The following is a 12,437-nucleotide window of genomic DNA, read 5'->3' as shown; positions in this document are numbered from 1 at the left end:
GTGACGAGTGAATGTCTGACTGAGTGACCAAGTGAGTGCAGATGCTGATATGATGCACAGTGGAGTGAGCTATTTCTTACATCTGGAATGAGGAGATGTTTCTTTGTATACATGTATACACTATTTCTACAGCATGAACCTAGTCAAAAGTCAGCATATCATCAACGAGCAATAAAAGAGGAAGCTGGGTTGTGAATGGTTAATGCATTGTGATGTAGTGTTCTTTAAACAGGTGAGTCTTCAACTCCATCCTAAGTTGGATCAGCATTAGGATGGTCCTGATAGATACTGGGATGTTGGTGCATAAATTGAAAAAGCCTGCTGTCTTGTTTTTTCTTCTATACACTTCTTAGGCTTAGATGTACTAAGCCTTTGTGCTGCACTTGCCTTGCGCAAGGAGATGCAGGTTAACTCAAAGGCTTATTTGGAATTTACAATGCCACACCAAGCCTGAACTGCATGGCCTTGCATGGCTTTGCAAAGAAATGTAACAAAATACAGCTGCTTGGGCTGCAATACATTACTATACAACTTGGGTTATCATCCATAGGTGGCGTATAGGTGTTCCCATGCATCCACCCATTAATTTTGATACATTCCCACATTTACTAGCTTTAGATTTACCAAAGCTAGTAGACCTTGGAATGCGCCAAAATGCTAGCCTTCCCAGTGAGCTCTAACGTTTATTTCTCCGTTTTATTTCCTCTTTCAAAGTTAGGTGTATTCTGCAGCACACACAAAAAGAGGAAAATGCCTCTAAGGCAGAGGTCTTCAAACTTGTTGATGCCGAGATCCCCTTGTAATCGCTTTTTAGGCATAAGGACCCCATTCCGACAAATGTTTCTAGAAACTGGTACTCCTCATCATCAACTTTTGACAACCATAAATGCTCCTGTTAGACCTCATCACATCCATCCATCCATCCATCATTCATCCACCCACACTTTCACACATCCATCCTTCATCCATACACCCTTTCATCCTTTCATCCATACATCCTTCATCCATCCACCCTTTCATCCTTCCATCCATACATTCATCCTTTACCCATCTACCCTTCCATCCATTCACCCATCATTCATCAACCCACCTTTTCGCACATCCATCCATCATTCATCCATGCAACCTTTTATCCATCCATACATCCATCTTTCATCCATCCACCCTTTCATCCCTCCATCCATACATCCATCCTTCATTCATCCACCCTTTTATCCATACATCCATCCATCCACCCACCCATCATCCATCCATCCATCATTCATCCCCCCACCATTTCACACATCCATCCATGCATCATTCATCCATGCAACCTTTTATCCATCCATACATCCATCCTTCATCCATCCATCCACCCTTCCATCCTTCCATCCATCCATCCTTCATCCTTCCACCCTTTCATCCTTCCATCCATACATCTATCCTTCATCCATCCACCCTTTCATCCTTCCATCCATACATCCATCCTTCACCCATCCACCCTTTCATCCATCCATTCACCCATCATTCAACCACCCATCTTTTCACACATCCATCCATCCATCATTCATCCATGCAACCTTTTATCCATCTATACATCCATCCTTCATCCATCTACCCTTTCATCCTTCCATCCATGAATCCTTCATCGAGCCACCCTTTCATCCATCCGCTCATCATTCAACCACCCAACTTTTTACTCATCCATCCATCCATCCACCCTTCATCAGCCCACCCTTTCATCCATACATCCACCCATCATTAATCCACCCACCTTTTCCGTGCCTCTCTCATGGAGTAGGGGGAGGGGGTCAGTATCTCTCTGCGTCTTCTTCCTTCTTCTTTCCAGCTCATGGGAGGGCATCTCTGTGCCTCCCTGCTGGGGGCGGGGGGAGGAGGCGGAGGGGGTAGATAGGCTGTAACAACATCTCACCATGAAGAACAGACTCTCAGGCACATTTCTCCCACACAGGCGCCAGGTATGAGGGCTCCTGGGACTGGAACCAATGATTTATGGGACGTGTCACGGGACCCACAGCTCCAGGCGCGCAACGTCCATTGAACTCAAAGGGCTACACTACAGCCTCCTCCCCCAGCCCCCCTCCCCAGCTCATGTATGTTAGCCCAGCTGAAACAGCTTCAGGGACACACACACACAGCCACACCTGAGTGCTTCACAGGTCTTTAAAAGACCTTGTACTTGTTAATGAGGCTTTCATGTTTTTCAACCCTCGGTGTGATGAATTAGGCCTCCGCCGTGAGCACCCTCAATCAGCCCAACGCCAGGATCTGCATGCTCTGACTGAATCTGCGACCCCCTTCCAAGGACTCCACGGCCCCCCTGAGCGTCGCGCCCCACAGATTGAAGACCTCTGCTCTAAGGGTTGTTTATGTGCAGGAAGATGTTCCTTCCTGCACAAAATCAATCCTGCCTGTAACATAGGCATTCTCCATCTAGAATTTTAAAGTACAGTGCTTTGTGGGACAAGAATATAACACACTTTGGTGGATGCTGTCAATCTTTTGGGGGTATCCGAAACCCCACTGGTCATGGATATCCCCCGGCTTGTCACTCCAGATCATTGAATAAACATGTGAGAGTTGCAAAGCAACTCAAATCTGCTGCTTGAAACTACGAGGAGAAGAAGGACTGTCTGCTGGAACCCTGGTCTGTGTCCCCCCAAAGGATTGCACTTTGAAGGACTGCTCCTGCTGTGGACTTTGTCTTGCTTCAAGGAGAATTAAGAAGTCGACTTCTTGAAAGCAACAGGTTAACAGAGCTCACCACACCATCTCCCTCAAGAAGTCCATTTAGGAATGAACTCCCTGAAAGCAACAGATTAACAGAGCTCACCTGCACCATCTCACGCCAGAAGTCCCCAAAATGAAGTACCCCCAGTGGACTTTTAAAAAATTGGCCAGGTGCATTGTGGGAACTGTTGTTCCACCTTCTGAGGAACAGCTCAGAGACTCTGGAACCTTGGTGTTGTATTGTGGACACATTGAACCTTCAAGAGGAACTTCATGCAGAGGTTCCAGAAGTTTGGCGACGTTTGGAGCATCTTTTGGAAACACATCCATAAGCTGAATGACTTGACGCTGAGAGTCAAGCTGACTATCCCGCACCTGGAACCGCACTGGATATCAGGTTTCTGCTGAAAGCTCCAGAGCACAAGACTTCCAGAAGATGACTGGATGCTCCTGCTGAACCAGGCTAATGAAGCTGCTGCAAATCTGGGCTGCTGGAGTGGCCAGCTCGATGTCAAGAGAAAATCCTCCAGAAAAGGTTCTAAATGCAAAGTTAGATTATGACCAGGGTCTCCCACTTAGGGTATCCAAGAAGGTCAGCCTCAAACTTTGATTTTGTCCTGCTGAAGCATGACCATATGTCCCAAGTTGGTGTTATATGTTTTTAGGCACTAGAAAGTGTTTATTCTTAAAAAAAGCATATCTCTGTTTCCCTATAGTGAATGTTTGTCACTTTGGTGTCATATTAATCATAACAATATTTCCTATTTTTATAAATCCATTTTTGATTTTTATTGTGTGTTGTGTCTTACTTATTTAATGTATTGTTATTTTTAAATGCTTGGCACACCTGTCTCCTAAATTACGCCTGCCAGCTACCAAGGGTTGAGCAAGTGAATAATTTATTGAAACCTTGACTGGATCTTATATTGTATTGGTGTGTACGTACCCCTACTAATAATCCACCTTTGAGCACACAGATGTCTTTTTGTGCTTTCAGGTGCTATTTGTATTCACATTGCATCTCTCTCGTCCTACTGATTTTTGCATTTTGATGTCAAATAATTTATAAAATGTCACTCTTCTTTTCTAAACTGGTGTGTGATTTTTCTTATGTTGGTGTTTTGTATGTATAGGCATTTATATAGCGCACTACTTACCCGTAGGGTCCCAAGGCGCTTCGACCGCTGCGAAACCCTTCCTGGCTTCCCTGAGAGATGGTCCCTTAATGGGTATCTCCAGGGTGAGACCAGGCATCCCCGGCGGTCTGGTGGGGCCGTTAGTGAAGATGAGGCAAGCTAATGCCCAGAGTTGCCGAGTGTGATCGCTGATCAGAGTGGGCACCGAGGCGAGAGAATTATCGAGTCCGCTGACCCTGGTCCAGAAACCTGCCACGCCGGGAATCGAACCCTGGTCGCGGGCCGTCCTCTGCTCTCGGGTCTGCCGCCTCTAACCAGTGAGCCACACTACTTCACTGTTAATGTACTGCGTAAATACTTAACACATTGCCTCTAAGTGAAGTCTGATTGCTTTTGTGCCAAGCTACCAGAGGGTAAAGCACAGGTTAATTTAGTGACTTTGGGGGTCATTAGGATGGCGGAAGGACCTTAATTTAACATAAATTAATGACATCAAAACAAATGTGAATGTCATATTCTTTAAACAATGAAAACAAATAAATCCTCAGGGGTTATACTCCCTACCACCTGCAAATCTGGATACTTACTATAATAATCTATAAAAACAATGGCAAATGACCTCTTCTGTGAATCAGAAAAGGACCCAATAAATCAATAACCAACTTTCTCCAAGTTCTCCCTGGCAGCCCCACTAGGCTTATAGGAAAAAAATACATGCTGGCAGATTTATCACTTTTGCAACAGACCTCAAGCTCTTGCCCATCTACCTTTCATTGCATGAATTCGAGTCTACCAACCGTTCTCACTAGCTTTTCTTTTGGTGCTCAAGATGGCACTGCCTTCATGTCATAACATGGAGATATCCTTTCAAAGTCCGTCCAGAGGTGCGATTCTGTTTCCCCTCATCATAATTCCATTACCCATCATATGTTCAACCTTAATCTTACCACATGTACAATCCCCCTTCAAATCTTTCTCATCAAACCATCCTTTCACCAAATATTCTCCAAACTTCTTTAATTCAACACCCTTCTCCATTTCTTAATTCCACCTACTTTGAGTCACAAAACCTTTTTTGAAACCACCCAGGCTTTCCAATACATCCAAATATATGACTGCAACTTCACATTCCTTCGCGTTTTTCCACATCCTTTAGCTAAAAGGCACCATAGACTGACCATTTGCTTGTCCATTTATCCTATCTATCACATGTTCAATGTTATAATGGGAATTTTGCAATCTTCAAAGACTGGCTATTACACATTCTCCCTCGGAGCCCAACACATTCATTTGGGGCCTATGGTCAATCCTAATAATAACCCTTATGTGCCATATATATACATTCTTAATGTTGCATTGCCCAAGCGCATGTCAACAATGCATGCATGACCACCAAATAATTTTTATCAGATGAATATAAGGCCCCCGATGTATGAGATAGCATTTATTCTTCCTTCTCTTCCTTTGTAACAATCGGAAACCTAGTTACTAATCACTTGCATCTACTGCTACTACACATTCCTTTTCCATCATAGTGTCAATCAGGGTCCCCACATCATTCGATTTTTGGATGTATTCAAAATATTCCTTTTGTTCCCGGCTCCAGTAAAATTTTAAATTGTGTTTTAGTAACCTGTATATTGATTCCTTTTTATTAGCATAGACTTCTATGAACCAGGCACAAATGTCTATGAGCCTAATAAAAGATAGTAACTGCTCCTTTGAAACTGGTTCTGATAGTTGTTTATTGCAGACACATGGGCATCCTTCGGCTGCACACTTTTTTCAGAGATGTTGTGCCCGTAATATTCCACTTCCTGCTGACCAAACCTGCATTTGTTCAATTTAATTGTCAATTCAAGCTCTTGCAGCACTGCTAATAAATACCCTTCTTAAGTACTCATCATGGTTTGCTTTATGTTTTAACACAGATTAAAAGGGCATCTTGGAAGGCTTTCACTCTACTAAGGCCTTCTAGAATCCTTTTCATTTCTTGCTGAAACAGCAGATTCACCAGTGAAGCAACTGGCATTCTCTTCTATTAAAGCATTCCTTGTGACTTTACAAATGCAGCAGAATGTTATGAACTTTCATCTAATACAGTCTGATGGTATTCGCTGGTAAGGTCTATGGTTGAAAATAGTTCAACTCCCGACATAACTGCAAATTCGGATAAGAAAAACTGTCAGTCAATACAAAGTCATTTCAACACGTGAGGTCTATACACAGTCTCAAATCACTTAAATTATCTGTACATTTTAGTGAAACGACTACTGGTGATATCCAAGTAGAATTCTCTTTTGATACAATTATCTCTCCTGCACAAATGCTTTAACATTTCTTTCACTTTACTCATACAATTCAGTGGCAGATTTCGCATATGTTTAACAAATGAAAGAGCATCTTACTTGAGGTGGATTTGTGCCTGAATCCCTGCAACATTCACAAATGATTCTTAAACACTTATGGAATTTTTTTATCCGATCCAAATACAGCTCATTCTTATCAACCTCCATGGGCTTGTCAACAGTCTATACATGGAGGTCGACTCTGCCATTTAACCTTTTACCAAACTCCTCCTGATGTGGCCAATCCAAATAGTTTTAGAACCATGCATACTTTTTTCCCTGCTCTCCTTTTCTTACATTCCAAATTTGCAAAAAAAGTTCAATCTATGACCTGTATATCTGCTGGGATATATGTCACTGTGAAGTAGTTCCTCCTTGGCCACAGTTTCTCAAACAGTTCCTTCCCCACAATATTAAACCATGTATATAATACATGGTACTCACATTGACCACAACTTTGAGTAAAGCAAGATGGAGCAGTATTTTCCCAAACTTTTCCTGCTATTACCTTCACTCTCACATAAAACTACATCAGTCTTAGTTTCAGTGTCTTTATCATCAATCAAACAACTTAAACATCAACTGACATTTTACATATCTTCTCAAAATACCTCTTAAGTTTACTATTTTTACAGAGCCTAACAATCACTGGACTTCTTTTGGTATCGGCAAAATGGACCAAAAAATCCCACATCTATACCAGCTATGGTCATTTTTTTTTCCTGCGATCCAGCTACTCCTTAGATTGTCCTCCGTGTTTTTTACATTCTTAATCACAGGACTCATAAACCTTCTTTCATACTTCCTGTACATAATTGTCTAAGTGTTCAATGCTCAGCAAAGCACTGAGTTGGTTCTACAATCTTTTTTTAAGTTTCCTGAATTTACTTTTCATTACTAGTTGGTCATGCAATAATTTGTCTTAAGAGAGCAACAGATTCATCAAATCTTTTCACCTTCCTTTTGGTCCCTTGATTAAAATATATATATTTCCAGCACAGTGTTTCTCTTTTGACAGTATCTTTCCTGCATTTGTTTAACTGTTATTAGATACACATCTATGTTACCAGCATTCTACAAAGGTGGTGCGTTCTTGAATTTCTTTATCCCTACAGCTCCAAAACAAAGCTTTATGTTAAGGATCCCTTTGAGAAGCACACTGCCCCTCTTCCAAAACATCAAGCTGCATTCCCATTCGATGGATGGCTTCCTCGATTCTGCTAGTGATGATCGTGGAGGTTGATTGCCCAAATTTCTGGATACCTCCCCGGGGCTAATTGACTGAAATGCCAGGGCACACGTGGCCCCCAACAGCCCCAGTGACCACAACCTACCCGGGGCAAAATATAAAACAATGCGGGGGTCCAGCCCCCCCATGCAGCCCCAGGGACTGCCACCTCCCCAGGGCTAATATAATTAAATGCGGGGACACACCCCCTCACTACCCCGGGGACCACCACCTCCCTGGGGCTATATTGAACCTGGGAGGGGAGACGCGCAGCACCCGTTCAGGAGCCCTCCATGCGTCTGGGGACCACCAACTCCCAGGGCTGGCTCCAGCAATGTCCCAGGGTGCACCGCTTCCGCCAAGCCATAGAAATCGCTGCTCGACTTCATGGAAGCAAGAGCTTGAAAAATGCTCTGGCTTCTATGAAGCGGAGTTCAATAACTTTTGGACAGAGGGAGCTGCATGTTTGCAACTCCCTGTGTCCAAAAGCAATGCCGGCTCCCGCAGGAGGGGGAAAGCAAGCAGGGACCATGGGGGCCTTGAGGCTCCCCCCGCGGTCCCTAATGAGAGGCCATGCCCTTGGGAATTTTATCCCCGGGCTAAATATATAGTAATGGCTCAGCCCTGGGGTATGGGGACCGTGGGCCTGAAATAGGCCTGGGGAGGAGGGCCGTACAGCCCCACCTTCCTTAAAAAATAGAAAGAAAAAAGCCAGCCAATTGCCTAGGCCCACCCGTTTTCTACACCACTCTGCAAACACGCCTTCTGGAGCGCTGTTGAGTGGGGAATGTAGTTCCCATGGCTGCTGTAGGTCCTTAATGGCCAACAAGACCCCTGTTACCTACAGGAAGCCCCACATAGTGGGATTGCTAATTGGTGGTCAGAGGCCACGCCCTTTTCTCTACCACTCTGTAAACGTGCCTCAGCACACTGCAGGTGGGGGGATGATATCCTCTTGCCTCCTGAGGGCCTCAAAACTAAAGTGGACTTCTGCCCCCAAGCAGCAGGATGCCTGGAGGTGCATGTGCAGAAGCAATCCAGCTTTGTGGGCCTTACTGGAGGTAACAGAAGAGCTAGTTGGCCCCCAAGGACCCTCAAGAGCCAAGGAGGCTTGATCCCCCAAACAGTAGTGCTCCAGGAGGCTTGTTTGCAGAGTGGAGGAGGAAAAAGATATGGCCACTGAAAACCTCTCAGTAAACCCACTGTGTGGGACTTGCTGGAAGTACCAGGAGGGCTAGTTGGCCCCTAAGGTCCAATAATATCAAACAGGTGGGTTGAGGGTCCAAGGGAATATTTAAAGACCAAAGCACAGTTATAGTCCCCTCCAAAATATGATAAACACAAAAATAATAACTGTGGGTCTACAAAGAGTCTATGTGTGTCCCGATGGTTCTAAGTGTCCCTAGAGTATGTTACCAAGGCACACAACAGGATATTGCACGGTGTGAGATAATATCCATCAGTTACACTTTCTATACCGCCCTTTCATCATATGGAACACTTCACAGAGTGGAAGAGTTCATGTTTTGGCCACCTCAATAGGTATTGAAAAGAGATGGCTAACCCTAATGGTATATGGACTCAGGGAGTTGGTAGTTGGTATATGTTGGTAACTGTAAGCAGTGCAAGGAAAATAGTGAAAAAAGAAAAGTGCTCTTTAAAATTGGAGAGTGAACGCAAAAAACATTTTATTTAGAAGACGTTCACTTCCAAGGGGATAAAAACACAAGAGTGCAAATGGTCAGTAGGTGAAACAAATAGCTACTGACTAGTTGTTATGGTCGACATGTTTCTGCGGATGTTACAGATCCATACAGGTATCTACCGCTTCATCAGGACCTAATTATTATTTGCTACTGCTATTAAACTAAATATAGTGAACACAATAAATGATATGAATATCACCTGCTCACTCCTGGTAGTCCTCCTCAGATGCGTGAGGAACGTGGTGCACCTCACCTGGCAATGGCTCAGGAAAATGGGGCACCGCTCTCTCCGTCGGTACTCCTATCAGCCGTCTGGGCCGTATGGGGAGGTCCCCCAATAGCCAAGGAGACTTCATCCCCCTACCAGTAGTGCATCAGGAGGTGCGTCTGCAGAATGGTGGAGAAAGGGGGCGTGGCCTGTTATTAGATCTCAGCAATCCAGCTGTATGGGACTTACTGGAGGTAATAGAAGGAGTAGTTGGCCCCCAAAGGATGTCCTTTGGGGGCCATCTACCCCTCCTGTTACCTCCTGTAAGTCCCACACAGCAGGATTGCTGAGAAGTTGTCAAAGGCCATGCCCCCTATCTCCACCACTCTGCAAACATGCCTCCTGATGCACTACTAGTTGGGGGATAAAGTCCCCTTGGCCTCAGATGTACCTTGGAGGCCAAGGAACCCTCCTGGTACCTCATGTAAGTTCTACACAGTTATATCCATGAGAGGTTGTCGGAGGTCCAGCCCCCTTTCACTACCACTCTGCAAACATGAGTGTTAGTAAAAACACCTTAGATATTCACAAAAAAAACAAAGGTTAAAGGGACGTTATAGTTATTAATTAGCATTTAAAAAACCTTAGATATTTACTGACAAATCCAAAGGTTACAAGGACGTTATAGTCCGATTTTACGTACACAAAACCAGAGAAATTTGGTTGTTATAGTTACCTGAGTTAACTATAACTAGCACCCTCGCAATGCACTGCTTATGACTTCACATATTACATCACTCATGGCATGGTTAGTGACATCACTGATGACATCGTAAATGACATCACTGAGGGCATTAGTGATGACATCATCCAGTAACTGTTTTAAAAAAGTTTATGAGTGTTAAATAAATGCTGAGCCTTCTCCTACACAAAAAACTTGGAATGAACTTCCTCTCCACATAACAGCACTCTTCTCACTTCTGGAATTCCACAAGAAGCTGAAGATCTGGCTCTTCAACTAACACCCAGCAGATGACCTTCACACCTGCTCCAGTGCCTAGATATCCTCCGTTGATAAGTTGTTGATAAGTTGTGCTTTACAAATCCAGATAACAAAACATAACATAACAAAGCAATATTATATACAATATTAGAAAACTATCATAAATACCAAAAAAGATATTCCTATATTCTATATTCTGTCACAGAATATTTTTGAGTTAATATTTTGAGTTAGTCGTTCTTGTATAACATACATTTTTCCTTGTTGTTTTAGCTGAATACCTCACTAACATCACTTTGTATATCTTGAATTTTGCAATAAATAATCTGAAACAATCTACTCAGCGCCACTGCACTCAGTGCCACTGCACTTGACTATATTGAATTTAGCGCCACTCCACTCCACTGCACACTACTCTGCATTACTGCACTCTACGACAATGCACTCTATACCACTTTACTTAAAACATCTATGCCAGTCTATTCTGCACCACTGCACTCCATGCAGCTATTCTACAACACTTTACGCCATTGTACTCCATGTCACTGCAATTTACCCCACTCTATTCTATTCTGCACTACTGTACTTTACACCACTGCTCTCTATGCCACTCAACTCTGCACCACTCAAGGCCACTGCACTAGGTGCCATTGATCTCTGTGCCACGCCACTCAAACTCTGCGCCACTACACTCTACTCTCCCCACTCTACTCTGCACCACTCCACTCTATGGCACTTCACTTTACTCTGAGACAATCGACTCTATGCCACTGCAATGTACTCTGCACCACTAAACTCCATGCCACTCTGTGCCAATGCACTTTACACCATTGCAATCTACACCACTCTACTCTGCATGATGAAACTCTCTGTCTCTGTATTCTTCCCTGCACCACTCAACTCTACCTTGAACCACTCCACTCTATGGCACTTCACTCTGAAACAATATACTGTGCGCCTCTTCAGTCTATTCTGCACCACTCTACTCTACACAACTGCACTCTGTGCCAATGCACTCTTCACCACTTTGTTCAAAACCAAAGCACTCTACACCACTGCACTCTACGCCAATGTACTCTGCACTACTGTACTTTACCCCACTTTACCCTAGGCCACTCTACTCCATTCTACTTCACCACTCTCTATGATACTCCACTGTATGACGCGCGGTGCACAGTCAAAATATCGATTCCATAATATCGACCTACAGTAATATCGAGTTGTAAATATCGAAGGTGAAGAATATCGAGGTCAAGAATATCGTTGGACAGAATATCGACCCTAACGTAAGTAATATCAAATTTTTTTATATCGATGTAAGTAATATCGAAGTTAGTAATATCGATATCAATTACATCGATGTCACTAATTTCGATGTTACTAATATCGATATTTGTTTGTTGTTTTGTATTTTATTATGTATTTTATATGTATGTGTTATATGTTTTTGTTAAGTATTTTATTTGTTTTAAATTATATGTGTACTATTTATTATATATTAATTTTATGTTTTAGTACTGGAGCGGGTTGTGGGTTTATAGGGGAATAGGGTGGGACGTAATTTAATTATATTAAATTAATTATACATTTTTTGTAATTGTCAATTAATTTCAATTAATTTTTACGTTTAAGTTCTGTAGCGGGTTGTGGGTTTATAGGGGAATTGGATGGGAAGTAATTTAATTGTAATTAAGTCATTATTTATTTTTGATGAGTATTGATAATTATTTTATTTCAAAATAATTATTAATTGATAATTAATTATTTTAATTGGTAATTATTGTTATTAATTAGTAATTAAGGTTTGTAATTGTAAGTTACAATTTGTAATTGGCAATGAATTTTTTTAATTGGTAATTAATTTTTTGAAATAGGTAAATAATCATTTTAATTGGTAATTAATTTTTAATAATTGGAAAATTATTTTATTAATTGGTAAATAATTTTTTTATAAAAAAATACGTTTTATTAAAAAATAAATTTACTGTTTACCATTTTTTAATTGTTAATCAATTTTTAATTATTAATACGTTTTTGGTTTAGAAAAATATTTTAGTGTTCAATATATTTTGGTTATT

The 12,437-nt window shown here is 42.2% G+C and overlaps 1 protein-coding gene across 1 annotated transcript in view; it reads left to right on the top strand.

Annotated features, from left to right (window-relative positions):
- The window catches only part of ITIH5 (inter-alpha-trypsin inhibitor heavy chain 5), a 264,445-nt gene that overhangs the window by 88,440 nt on the left and 163,568 nt on the right, over positions 1–12,437 (top strand). The gene's annotated exons all lie outside the window — the stretch shown is intronic.

The sequence above is a fragment of the Lissotriton vulgaris genome, chromosome 1_1, assembly GCF_964263255.1.
Source record: "Lissotriton vulgaris chromosome 1_1, aLisVul1.2, whole genome shotgun sequence".
NCBI classification, from domain to species: Eukaryota; Metazoa; Chordata; class Amphibia; order Caudata; family Salamandridae; genus Lissotriton; species Lissotriton vulgaris.
Note: the sequence above shows the minus strand (reverse complement) of the source record. Positions and strands in the feature narration are given on the sequence as shown.